This window comes from Cucurbita pepo, unplaced genomic scaffold (assembly GCF_002806865.2).
Source record: "Cucurbita pepo subsp. pepo cultivar mu-cu-16 unplaced genomic scaffold, ASM280686v2 Cp4.1_scaffold000575, whole genome shotgun sequence".
Taxonomy (NCBI): domain Eukaryota; kingdom Viridiplantae; phylum Streptophyta; class Magnoliopsida; order Cucurbitales; family Cucurbitaceae; genus Cucurbita; species Cucurbita pepo.
The window spans coordinates 1-14,942 of record NW_019646801.1 but is presented as its reverse complement, the minus strand read 5'-3'; the positions used below and the strand labels follow the sequence as shown (position 1 = coordinate 14,942).

Below are 14,942 nucleotides of genomic sequence, written 5' to 3'. Positions count from 1 at the left end.
CTTTGAGACAATTGATTGGTTGTTCATTAAGTTATTTATGTTTAGGTTGGTCGTAATATTATATATATATATATAGATATAGATATATAGATATATATATATATATATAATAGTCTCTTCAGCTGTTGTTTCCATCCAGCCGATTATAGAATAGTTGAACCTGAAACTACTTAGGATAACCAATATAGGGTCTTCCAAAAGTGGAACAAGTGTTAGAAGTAAGGGTCTTCATTTTTTTATATTGGTGTTGAACTGAAGTGCAAAGCTTGATTTCTTTAGTTAATAAGATCCAAATGGTTTTTCGATCGTGCCAGACATATCTAAATTCTTGTACGTCAAACAATATCAAAAGGGTTGGTTTCATTAGACAGAATGTTTGATCGCATTTTCAAAACTAGTTCGTTATGTCTCTTCTAAGCTTCGAACTACTATTCACCCTTAAACTACTTGAATGTACCTATTTAAGCCGTGAGCTTGGCGGTCTTGGTATGTCGGATATTACTGGACACCCAGACCCTAAGAAAAGTTCAAGAAGCTATACTTTGAAAAGAAAGAACTGAACCAAATTATCTCACGTGGTGATACTTCTAGGCAGTAGAGACTCCATATTGCAATACACTATTAATCTTAATGGTGGCTTAGATTGCCAAAAACAAGTTTAAATGAGAATTTGCAACCTTAGAGGAGTGACCTCTAAATTTGTTATCTTGATCCATTCGGATAAGTCCTAGCTTCAGCTTGTAAGATTGTCCGACATGTGCATATACTATTCCGAAGTAGTCTCAAATAGGATTGTCCTCCTTTACAACACGTCAGGTGTAAATAAAGTCCCACATACAGTGAGGATAATTATCTCCATTAGTATGAGACATTTTGAGTGGTTTGAAAAGTAAAGTCATGAAAGCTTATACTCCAAGTGGTATCTCCATTAGTATGAGACATTTTGGGTGGTTTGAAAAGTAAAGTCATGAAAGCTTATACTCAAAGTGGGCTTATACTCAAAGTGGATAATATCATACGGATGTGAGAAATATATAATTAAATTTGTATATTTCTCATTATTTATATTGCTCTCCCAATAGTGTATGAGAGCTTTTGGTTCAAGAGTCATCATGTGTGGCTCTAGTCATCATGGGTGGCTCTACAGAGTAATAGCCCATTCATTTTAATGGAAAATAGAACTGCATCTTCTATATGTCGTAAAACCTAGTAATTAATTATTTAATAATAATTTTGATTATTTTATCAGTATAATTTTGAACAATATATAGTTGATATACAAGAGAATACGATCCAAATAACATTTTTTATACGACCGACTTTATAATTATTACAAATGATTGGATCAAAACCATTCATTTGGAGACATGTAAGTCTAGATCATGACATATTTAATCTCTCTTTACAAATTCGTTAATAGAGAAGGTTAATATATTTTTAGGATGATCATATGCGACTCGATCTTAGTCTTGAGTAAGTTATAAGCTTCTATCTATGATGGCTTATCCTTGAACTCAATATGCATACCATTTTAGGGACTTGATCAAATAGGGAGTTGAGAGTATTGGATGATGAAGTTCCACATCGACTAATTTAGGGAATGATCATGGGTTTATAAGTAAAGAATACTCTCTCCATTGGTGTGAGACCTTTTGGGGAAGCCTAAAACAAAGCCATGAGAGCTTATGCTCAAAGTAGACAATATCATACCATTGTGGAGAGTCATGATTCCAAACATGGTACTCAAAGTAGACAATATCATACCATTGTGGAGAGTCATGATTCCAAACATGGTACTCAAAGTAGACAATATCATACCATTGTGGAGAGTCATGATTCCAAACATGGTACTCAAAGTAGACAATATCATACCATTGTGGAGAGTCATGATTCCAAACATGGTACTCAAAGTAGACAATATCATACCATTGTGGAGAGTCATGATTCCAAACATGGTACTCAAAGTAGACAATATCATACCATTGTGGAGAGTCATGATTCTAAACATGGTATTAGAGTCGTGCCCTAAACTTAGTCGTGCCAATAGATTGGTAAATCCTCAAATATCGAACAAAGGAGTCGAACCTCGATTAAGGAGATGTGCACTTTGTTCGAGGAGAGATATTAGATGATGAAAGTCCCACATCGGCTAATTTAGGGAATGATCATGGTTTATAAGTAAGAGACCTTAAGTACGAAGATGTTAATGAAACACTAGTTTTGAGGTACTGATGGGAAATAGGATAAGAAAATTACGCAAATTTGGGATTCAATTAGGGTTGTTGTTGGACTTGTATTTTAAAACATTATCATCAATATTGCATTGCCTTCACGGATAAGGCAAGGCAGCACAGATTGAAGCCCTTCTTTTTTGATTTTGATATCCACAAGTGGCTTTGTCGGCTCTTCTTCTCCTTTGTTTTTCAATTCAAATCCAATGTATCATCAAAATCTATACCTCCATATTAGTCTAAATGCCCAAATACCAATGTCACCAGACCCCTCCAAATTTTATCCTTTATCCTTTACTTCAATGGGTTAAAATATGAGTATCGGGTCAAGACCTTAAATGTTTACGTCTAACCGCCTAATCCCACCACTACCCAATATTGTCTTCTTTCAGCTTTTCCTTTTGGGCTTTCTCTTTTCACTTTTATAAACAATGCTTCTCAAAATAGGACAATATCTACTAGTAGTGGGCTTGAGCGGTTACAAATGGTATTAGAGCCAGATATCGGGCGATGTGCCAGCGAGGCTGAGCCCCGAAGGAGGGTGGACACGAGGCAGTGTGCTGCGAAGGAGGGTGGACACGAGGCAGTGTGCTAGTAAGGACGTTGGGCTCTGAAGGAGGTGGATTAGGGGGTCTCACATTGATTAGAGAAGAGAATGAGTGCCAACGAAGACGCTGGGTCTCGAAGGGGGATGGATTGTGGGGTACCATATCGATTAGAGAAGGAAACGAGTGCCAACGAGGACGCTGGGTCCCAAAGGAGAGTGGATTGTGAGATCCCACCTCGGTTGGGGAGGAGAACGAAACACACTTTATAAGGGTGTGAAAAACTGGTAGACGCATTTTAAAAACCTTGAGAAAAAGCACGAAAGGAATCCTAAAGAGGACAATATCAGCTAGTAGTGGACTTGAGTCATAATATTAAACCTCCATTCTTTTCAAGAGTCATCAAAAATCTTGATAACTCAAAAAAATTAAATCAACTCAATTCGGGCCAGATTGTGTTTAAATAAATTAAATCGAGTTAAATTAAATCACCTAAATTTATTGCTATTTTTTTTTAAAAGAAATCTTTGTTACTTTTAATTTTGTAATTATTTTTTCATTAATTTATTCTCAAACAACTCTCATATATCAAAATCAAAATTGAGATGAAAAATCTTAATTTGAAGTTTGAAATTAAATAAAACTATATGAATAAATCACTCCAACTAATTCAATTCAATATTTTATTATTAAATCAAGTTAAATTTATTATTTAATAGAGTTGTTTGAGTTGAAAAAATTTATAACAAAAATATTTTATTAAGTCTAAGAAATATTTTAATCCGATCAAACCCAATTCAACTCAGGAACACCATTTCTAGTTTGAATTGAATTTTGTTTTTGTTATCTTATATCTTATTATGTAGGCTATTAAATATCCATGTTAGTGTCAAATGTCAAAAGCTTACTTTTCAAGGAATATCACTAAAATATTAGATATGAAGAAGGTAATGAATACATTTGTTCAAATTATTATCCTTTAAGTTCTATGTTGATGATTAGTACAACTATACTTGATTAATATCAAAGTTAATCATCGTTTTTGTTATCATTATTGTATATCATATTAAGCTTTTTTCGTAGCATTGAAGAGTCTCTTCCAATCTGCTATGAACTGTTGGAAACCACTTCTCGGTTCGTTGACTCTCGCATCTTCTTTGTCGTGGTCTCTCCTACTTTTTTCACGGGAAAAGTCTTCTCATTTGCAGGAGGTTGTACCACCTCCTTGTGCTTGGTGTCTTTTTAGTCGAGATAGTAACGTTTCAAGTTATGGACGTGGACAACAGGGGTAGTCTACATCAGTAATTGGATCTTATATGATGCCTTCTGGATAACATAGATTGGTCCATTATATTTTCGCACCAGTCCCTAGTGTCCTTATTGCTTTGAAATCAGATCGATCTGACCTCAACTGTATCATAACTCTCTCTTCGTCTTGAAATTTTCGTGGTCAACGCTTCCGACTGGCCCTTATCTTCATCTGTCTCGATGGAATTTTCGCTAAACATGAGTTGATTCAAAGGTTTGTCTATGTCTCCATCTTTCAGCAAAGGTGTTGGCTTGTTGTCTCTCCCTATGATTTGGGTGATCATTAACAAGAGTTTTTGCAGGTCTAATGAGCCTGATTGTTAACGAGTCATTTTGCTGTTTGTAGAATTCAGCTAGCTCAGATGAGCCGTTTGACAGCTGTTTATGGCAGGCGATCTATCCCTAAACATAAAATCAATCTCGTGATTTATTTCTTCATGTGGGGATAAACTCTTTGTCTGACCTTCTGGCCTTGCATCGTGGTGTTCTTGTAGTGGCTGCAAGGTTTGGTTGGCTCACTCACGTTTCCCTCTTCGACTACGACAATGGCAGCAAGCATAGATTCGTCATGGCTAAGATCATTCCTCAACTGTAGTGTCAACATCATCTTCACCCCTTTTGGCTGACCGGTGATAATCTGAATGATTGTTGGGTTGAACCCTGTTACTACTAAACATTTTGCTAGGAGAATGAAAATAACTTTGTGTTCAAGTAGAAAATTCACACCTAACACGATGTCGAAGTCGTCCATTTTGACAATCACAAAATCAGTTCGTCCCATCTTGATCGGAGTTCTCTTCGCAACCTCTGAGACAAGTAGGGCTGCTGAATTGATAGATTTCATCTGTATTGTATCTTGATGCGATATGATGTTTAAGCGTTTCACTTCGATCTTTGTCATGAAGTTGTAGGTGGCTCCAAAGTCGACAATAGTGTTCTTGGATGCTCTGTGGTTGACCCAGGCCTCAGCATATATATGACCGTGTTCCACTAGCTGTTCTATCTCACCCATTCTCTTCTAGAGGGCAGATAAATACTTTAGGGCCGCCATGCGGGAGTTTTCGACATTTTTTACTAGTTGTGTTTCAACTTTCGGAGTCTTGTACTCAACTTCTAAATTCAATTTCAAATTTTGCTTCGAATGGGCACTCGATTTCTTAGTGGGCCCCATTGCAATATGAAGTAAAGCGAGGACCCTTGGCTTTGAGTGTTACTATTCTAGTTGTGAGGTATCCGCCGTGGAGTTATGCTTCTCTTTTGGGAGGACTCATATTCCCCTCCTCTGCCTTCAAGTCCGTCCCTCCCCACCCTTTGGGGAGTTAGGTCGATAATTTCTATTGCCCCAACTTACGAAAGTCTAGTTCTGTCCTTCGTCTTGGGATTGATCATTGCTAAGGTCAAATAGTTGTACGACGGTAACATAGGTCGTAAAAAGGTCTTGAACTCTTTGTTCGTATACAGCTTAAGGTAGTCTTGGATATTGCTAGTATGCCTCAGCTCCCTTAATTTACTTCTTGCGATTATCTCGACATTCTCTGGGAAGAACTGAGAGCGGAGTTCTAGTTTTAAGCTCTCCCAAGTGTCCACAGTACATCGACCATCTTGAATGTCCATGTACTTGAACCCCACAGAAGGACGTGGACTTTAGGACCTTTACCTTGTTGAATACTACACCCATACCTGAGTTTGGTTCCCTATTTCTCTCATGGTGAGGTTTATTCTTGCGCTCAAATCCGCCGCTTCAGCCCTGACCACTCCAAGGGCTGCTCTCAAATCCTCAGACATTTCTAAGACCATCTGAATGATCACTTATTGAGCATTGTCTAAGTTCTCGATGTGTTCCTCCATTTGGGTAATAGAGCCCGTTGAGCTATCTCTACGCTTGAAGCAATCAGCAGTTGTGGCCTTGTTTTCGAGAGCCTGAACCCTAATCATGTATGCACCCACGGAATCAAACTTTTGGAATCTCTATTAATCAGTGAACATGTTTGATTCCGTGTACTAGATTCCGTGGAATCTCTATTAATCAAACTTTTGGAATCTCTATTAATCAGTGAACATGTTTGCTATCAAAAGAAGTTGTTGCTTATTTGCTTTTAGCTTATAAAATTTCTTTCTTTAATTTTTTTTTTAACATATTTCCTCACTCACGTTTTCTGAAATAATTATCTCAAATGTGACTCGAGGCTCGAGCACACGCCAACATTGTCCGTGAAGTCCAAGTTTCACATGTCTAACTTGTTTGTTAGGTTAGAACAAGTGTCGCACAATTGTTATCCCGTTGTTGTAGGAGTGCAATTGTGTCAAGTGGTATCAGAGTCGAGTCGACTTCCTGAATCGTAGTACACAAACATGTTCGATGCAAAACAAACATGTTCGTAGTACACAAGTGGTAGGAGTGCAATTGTTATCCCGTTGTTTGATAGCATATAACCTAGGTTGGAAGAATTGACACTAGTTACATCCTCTTATAGTACCTTTTGGAGCATTTTATCCCTTGTGAGTGTAGACATGATTTTGATGACCAGTCAAGAATATTAAAGGCCCATCTAATATGAAAACAAGTAAAATGGGTATAGAACAGTCATGTGACCGTGGACAACACATCCTAGACAAATGGATCTTTGACTATAACATTAAATAAACATCTCTCTTATCAACTCAGAAAATTCTATTCATAAAAAAATAATTTAACGCTTAGAAAATTAATTTATTGACTCTGAAATTCTACCATTGAAAATTTGGCAATCTATAAAGCTAGTATAACTTATTTGGCGTGTTTAAATAAAAACATCGTGTTTGTTGATTCGACTCACGTGATAACAAAAAAAAAAAAAAAATGTGTAAAAAAACTATAATTTTTGCATAAATAAAACATGCCTCAAATTATTTGTCAACTATGCATTTTTAACGTATTAAATAAAACTCTTGTAATGATGGAATTTTATATTAACAAATTCTCAAATTTTAAAAATTTCAAATAAATTTTTGAGGGGTCTTAAATAAATATCTAATTATTCAATATTTTTTAAATTAATGAATCTTTTAGACATTAAATTAAATTTTGTATTTAATAGAGCTCGTGAAGCTTACAAGACGTCGTTGAATAGATTAATAACTTATTATTAAATATAAAATTAAAAGCTTACGACTTTTTATTAGTTATTTACCAAAAGCAACAAGTACACCGGAAATTTATATATTTTTAATAATCACTACATAAAAATTTAAGATATTTTTGAAGTTCGTGAAAATTTTAGTTCGAGGAGCTTCTTCTGTCTTTCTCGTCTATTTTTTAAGTGTGGAAAAGACAATATATTTTTATATATTATTTTTTNAAAAAAAAAAAAAGAAAAAAAAAAAGGGATTTTTATTAATTACCTTATGGGAACGAGTATTGCGAATCTCAGGGATGAGGCGCTGCAACTTGGAAACAAGATCACTGATTTGGTCGTCAGAGATTTGAGCCCCTGAGGTGTTTCTGGAACGCGAGGATCTTCGGCTAGACATTATACTCTTGCCAGAGAGAGAGAGAGAGAGAGAAACGACGACGTTATGGGGATGAATGTAGAGAGATATGAAGTGGAACTTGTATATATATAGGGAGAGAACCCGGAGAGAGAGAGAGAGAGAGAGAGAAGAGGGTTTAGGGACAGAGAGATAAGTAAAGAGAGGGGGTTGCTCGGGTTAAAGCAGACAATTGCATGGGAGAAATCGGTGGGCGGCCTAATTTGCGTGTTTACTACGTCCTTCAACTAACTGACCTCTTAAACTTTCAATTTTGTGTCTAATAAGTATCGATGTTGGAGGTAGAACGAGTAACATGTCGATGGGAATTTAAAATCGGGACGGGATAGAGAGTGGATTAGGGAGAGAGAGAGAGAGAGAGAGAGAGAAGGAGCAGGTGGTTCGTCGTCCATACTGTCTATTTCTGAGGCTGTCGCCAAAATGGGGCATGAGTTCAAGTGGGTTAAGGAAAATGTGCTTGTGTATCTGCCTACTTAAAGGCCCTCTCTGTGTCATTCTCCCCCAGCAAACCATGTTACCTCTTCCAACTTCCGATCTAAATTATGTGCGTTAGTTAAGGGTGTTGATATGATTTGATAACTCGACCAATTCATATTATCTGTGAGATCTCACATTGATTGGAGAGAGAATCGAGTGTTAGTGAGTCAGTATGTTGGACTTCGAAAAGGCGTAAATTGTGAAATCCCACGTTAGTTGAAGAGGGAAACGAACCGATAAGGGTATCAGAATCTCCCAATTCCATATGGGTTTTAAGAATCTTAAGGGAAAACTAGAAAGAGAGTCGACAATATCTATTAACAGTGGGTTTGGATCGTTACACCATCCGACCCAAATGGTAAAATTAGATTTTTATTTGTAGATTGACATTTGTTTGGTCGGGTCAATCTACCTTTAAAAAATTAAAAATATTTAACCAAATATTTGATATTTGAAGTTTATGAAATAAAATTTTTAAAATATATTTTTTATTCTATAATTATATATAATAAAAGCTAAAATGATGAGTAGTCATTATTATAGTTTCAAATGATTGTAATAATACATTTCATTAATTACAACTTGAATACTTAATAACAAGATCTGTTCACTCATTAACAAATAATTAGGTATGATTATATAATCATGTGACAAAATTTTAAATTAAACAGTCACTTATCAAACTAAACTTCAAAAATTAAAGAACTGACATTTGAGTACGATTTTAATTTTTATAACGTGTCACTTTCAACATTTTTATCGATTAAAAATCAAGCCTCATGAGTTAGTTTGACTAAGACTCGACTCAATCTTCGACCCAGTAGTTGAATTTGTGATAGAATTTTTGCAAATCCAACCATTTCACTTTTAGATCGAAAGAGACATCTTCACCCCTTCTGTTTAAATTCATCGTTCTCGAGATGAATCTATAATTACCATTCATACTTTAAATTTATATCTCAATTATTCATTTTATATTGATTATATTAGTTATAAATTAGTTGATAGTTCATAGCTATGAGAAATTAAATTATAAGCTAAACTTTTTAATTAATATTAAGTAGATAGTTCATATTGGTGACTAGGTTTAATAAATATTTAGACTTTATATTAAAAAAAAAATTAAAAGCATAAAACAAGAGATCCTATAGTATACTAGAAAGATTTAGTACAAATTTAATTATAATTTTATTTATTTTATTTTGAATTTGATTTTAGGGTAATATAAAAAATATGAAAGGAGGAAGGTGTGGCTGAGGTTTGATGGTAAGAACGACAAAGTTGACCGGTCAGATTAAGATTAAAATATATATATATATATATATATATATAGAAAATAAAAGATTTAATATTATTAATTTAGGGTTTTAATGGGAGTGATTTCGATGCCTCGTGTCACGACACCGCACGTGTCGTCTTGTGAACTCTGCACAAAATCCAAACCTATTTGGTGGAACGACGCCGTGTTTGGTCTACTACTTAAATATAGGGATTTCTTTTTTGACAAATATTATTTAATATTATAATTGTTTAAATTTAATTTCATACTCACATAAATATTTTATTTTTTATTTTTTATTTCTTCTCTCGGTTTTCTTCGATACTCGAACGTTTTTTTTTTATCTCATATATTCTCTATTTTCCGGTTATGACGTCATTTTCTTTTTTTCTCTTCTTTCTTATTGGTTGTCTTCAAAGTTATGAGTCAAATTCTCGACATGTCTTTCTTTAAGTGTATCGGATATATAACTCATACTCGACTACTTTAATATTAGTCATTACATTTTGAGGCGGTGAAATGTGCATTTTAACATTAGTCATGGACTTCGGGTCAAGTCGAATCCAAATCGAATACTGCTTGCACAACTACCCGAAGTCCATGGACTTCGTCTTCTCCACCTGACTCGAGCAATTATCTCCGTACGTCGTTTCTCATCCTTTTTTCTCCCTTACCTCTGTATCAGCCTCTCTCCTTCCTTCCCACAAAATTTTTACAATGCATGGATGCATACAACCACATATCCGAGAGGTTCTAAAAACTCAAGAAAATAATTAAGTCTCTTATCCGAGAGGTTTTTTTATTTTTTTTTTACTGATCTTGTATGGTTTCATTTACAAGTACGTAATCAAGTCTAGGAAGAAAAATGACAAAAATATCCCTCTAGGGTTCACTTTGACCACTTTTTTTTTCTAATTTTTCGCCGTCGTTTTTGAGTTCTCAATATTTTTCTAAACATTTTTCTTTTCTACTTATACAAATTCGATTAAATATTTTGTTCCCTTATATAAATTTATTATATAAGATAACATTACTCACGTATCTCTCTGGAAAATATTCAATTTAAATTATTATTAACAATTAGAAAGTGGATCGTATCAATAGAGTTACTAAAATAATGCACCCAAACTTGTTTAGATATTATAAACCATTTAAATTATTAATCGAACACGATCATCATCTCTTACATGAATTATATATTATTCAAGATTACACAAACCTTAAAATTTTCATGGAATAATATTGGTGACTTTTAACATATAAAAATCTGAAATCAATGTTACATGAAAAAAATGAAAGAAAGAATAAATACTAAAGTCAAAAGTATTGGATAGAAAAAGTTGCATAATTCACACCTTTGTTGTTTATTTAATGATTAAAACGCCGTTGCCGGGGATCGAACCCGGGTCACCCGCGTGACAGGCGGGAATACTTACCACTATACTACAACGACTCATTTGTTACTTCGTTTTGCAATAATTAATTTATTTATTTTATTGTCGACTCACATTTATGTTATTTTCACTTATAATTATGAAATTATTTTATATCTTATCTACAATCTTTTTTTAGACCAAAATAAGGGTTTTTTTTTTTATTAGTTAAATTTATTTTCAATAAATAAACAAAATAAGAGTAAAAATATCACCTCATATTTATTTTTATTTCTTTCATTTCCATCTTAATAAAGGATCGACTTGTTGTAATGATTATATTTTTTCGTTATATGTTTAATTACTTCAATTTTAATTGGAAATAGAAATATTGAGTCGATTTCTTATACTCATAGGGCCGCTTTAAAATAAANGTCTCTTCTAAGCTTCGAACTACTATTCACCCTTAAACTACTTGAATGTACCTATTTAAGCCGTGAGCTTGGCGGTCTTGGTATGTCGGATATTACTGGACACCCAGACCCTAAGAAAAGTTCAAGAAGCTATACTTTGAAAAGAAAGAACTGAACCAAATTATCTCACGTGGTGATACTTCTAGGCAGTAGAGACTCCATATTGCAATACACTATTAATCTTAATGGTGGCTTAGATTGCCAAAAACAAGGTTAAATGAGAATTTGCAACCTTAGAGGAGTGACCTCTACATGTGTTATCTTGATCCATTTGGATAAGTCCCAGCTTCGGCTCGTAGTTGTTTGTATTGACATGTGCATATACTATTTCAAAGTAGTCTCAAATAGGATTGTCCTCCTTTACAACACGTCAGGTGTAAATAAAGTCCCACATACAGTGAGGATAATTATCTCCATTAGTATGAGACATTTTGAGTGGTTTGAAAAGTAAAGTCATGAAAGCTTATACTCCAAGTGGTATCTCCATTAGTATGAGACATTTTGGGTGGTTTGAAAAGTAAAGTCATGAAAGCTTATACTCAAAGTGGATAATATTATACCGATGTGAGAAATATATAATTAAATTTGTATATTTCTCATTATTTATTTGCTTTCCCAATATTGTATCAAAGCTTTTGGTTCAAGAGTCATCGTGGGTGGCTCTACAGAGTAATAGCCCATTCATTTGAATGGAAAATAGAAATGCATCTTCTATATGTCGTAAAACCTAGTAATTAATTATTTAATAATAATTTTGATTATTTTATCAGTATAATTTTGAACAATATATAGTTGATATACAAGAGAATACGATCCAAATAACATTTTTTATACGACCGACTTTATAATTATTACAAATGATTGGATCAAAACCATTCATTTGGAGACATGTAAGTCTAGATCATGACATATTTAATCTCTCTTTACAAATTCGTTAATAGAGAAGGTTAATATATTTTTAGGATGATCATATGCGACTCGATCTTAGTCTTGAGTAAGTTATAAGCTTCTATCTATGATGGCTTATCCTTGAACTCAATATGCATACCATTTTAGGGACTTGATCAAATAGGGAGTTGAGAGTATTGGATGATGAAGTTCCACATCGACTAATTTAGGGAATGATCATGGGTTTATAAGTAAAGAATACTCTCTCCATTGGTGTGAGACCTTTTGGGGAAGCCTAAAACAAAGCCATGAGAGCTTATGCTCAAAGTAGACAATATCATACCATTGTGGAGAGTCATGATTCCAAACATGGTACTCAAAGTAGACAATATCATACCATTGTGGAGAGTCATGATTCTAAACATGGTATTAGAGTCGTGCCCTAAACTTAGTCGTGCCAATAGATTGGTAAATCCTCAAATATCGAACAAAGGAGTCGAACCTCGATTAAGGAGATGTGCACTTTGTTCGAGGAGAGATATTAGATGATGAAAGTCCCACATCGGCTAATTTAGGGAATGATCATGGTTTATAAGTAAGAGACCTTAAGTACGAAGATGTTAATGAAACACTAGTTTTGAGGTACTGATGGGAAATAGGATAAGAAAATTACGCAAATTTGGGATTCAATTAGGGTTGTTGTTGGACTTGTATTTTAAAACATTATCATCAATATTGCATTGCCTTCACGGATAAGGCAAGGCAGCACAGATTGAAGCCCTTCTTTTTTGATTTTGATATCCACAAGTGGCTTTGTCGGCTCTTCTTCTCCTTTGTTTTTCAATTCAAATCCAATGTATCATCAAAATCTATACCTCCATATTAGTCTAAATGCCCAAATACCAATGTCACCAGACCCCTCCAAATTTTATCCTTTATCCTTTACTTCAATGGGTTAAAATATGAGTATCGGGTCAAGACCTTAAATGTTTACGTCTAACCGCCTAATCCCACCACTACCCAATATTGTCTTCTTTCAGCTTTTCCTTTTGGGCTTTCTCTTTTCACTTTTATAAACAATGCTTCTCAAAATAGGACAATATCTACTAGTAGTGGGCTTGAGCGGTTACAAATGGTATTAGAGCCAGATATCGGGCGATGTGCCAGCGAGGCTGAGCCCCGAAGGAGGGTGGACACGAGGCAGTGTGCTGCGAAGGAGGGTGGACACGAGGCAGTGTGCTAGTAAGGACGTTGGGCTCTGAAGGAGGTGGATTAGGGGGTCTCACATTGATTAGAGAAGAGAATGAGTGCCAACGAAGACGCTGGGTCTCGAAGGGGGATGGATTGTGGGGTACCATATCGATTAGAGAAGGAAACGAGTGCCAACGAGGACGCTGGGTCCCAAAGGAGAGTGGATTGTGAGATCCCACCTCGGTTGGGGAGGAGAACGAAACACACTTTATAAGGGTGTGAAAAACTGGTAGACGCATTTTAAAAACCTTGAGAAAAAGCACGAAAGGAATCCTAAAGAGGACAATATCAGCTAGTAGTGGACTTGAGTCATAATATTAAACCTCCATTCTTTTCAAGAGTCATCAAAAATCTTGATAACTCAAAAAAATTAAATCAACTCAATTCGGGCCAGATTGTGTTTAAATAAATTAAATCGAGTTAAATTAAATCACCTAAATTTATTGCTATTTTTTTTTAAAAGAAATCTTTGTTACTTTTAATTTTGTAATTATTTTTTCATTAATTTATTCTCAAACAACTCTCATATATCAAAATCAAAATTGAGATGAAAAATCTTAATTTGAAGTTTGAAATTAAATAAAACTATATGAATAAATCACTCCAACTAATTCAATTCAATATTTTATTATTAAATCAAGTTAAATTTATTATTTAATAGAGTTGTTTGAGTTGAAAAAATTTATAACAAAAATATTTTATTAAGTCTAAGAAATATTTTAATCCGATCAAACCCAATTCAACTCAGGAACACCATTTCTAGTTTGAATTGAATTTTGTTTTTGTTATCTTATATCTTATTATGTAGGCTATTAAATATCCATGTTAGTGTCAAATGTCAAAAGCTTACTTTTCAAGGAATATCACTAAAATATTAGATATGAAGAAGGTAATGAATACATTTGTTCAAATTATTATCCTTTAAGTTCTATGTTGATGATTAGTACAACTATACTTGATTAATATCAAAGTTAATCATCGTTTTTGTTATCATTATTGTATATCATATTAAGCTTTTTTCGTAGCATTGAAGAGTCTCTTCCAATCTGCTATGAACTGTTGGAAACCACTTCTCGGTTCGTTGACTCTCGCATCTTCTTTGTCGTGGTCTCTCCTACTTTTTTCACGGGAAAAGTCTTCTCATTTGCAGGAGGTTGTACCACCTCCTTGTGCTTGGTGTCTTTTTAGTCGAGATAGTAACGTTTCAAGTTATTGACGTGGACAACAGGGCTAGTCTACATTCATGAGAGTAATTGGATCTTATATGATGTCTTCCCGACCTTGTGGATAACATAGATTGGTCCATGATATTTTCGCACCAGTCCCTAGTCCTTATTGCTTTGAAATCAGATTGATCTGACCTCAACTTGATCATAACTCTCTCTTCGTCTTGAAATTTTCGTGGCCAACACTTCCGACTGGCCCTTATCTTCATCTGTCTCAATGGTATTTTCGCGTAAACATGAGTTGATTCAAAGGTTTGTCTATGTCTCCATCTTTCAGCAGAGGTGTTGGCTTGTTGTCTCTCCCCATGATTTGGGTAATCACTAACAAGAGTTTTTGCAGGTCTAATGAGCCTGATTGTTAAC

General features: G+C 34.5%; 1 non-coding gene across 1 annotated transcript; it reads right to left on the bottom strand.

Annotated features, from left to right (window-relative positions):
- Positions 1-10,749: 10,749 nt before the first annotated feature.
- TRNAD-GUC lies at positions 10,750-10,821 on the bottom strand. Its single transcript has one exon. It is a non-coding gene; the product is annotated as a tRNA-Asp (tRNA).
- Between the last annotated feature and the right edge of the window lie 4,121 nt (positions 10,822-14,942).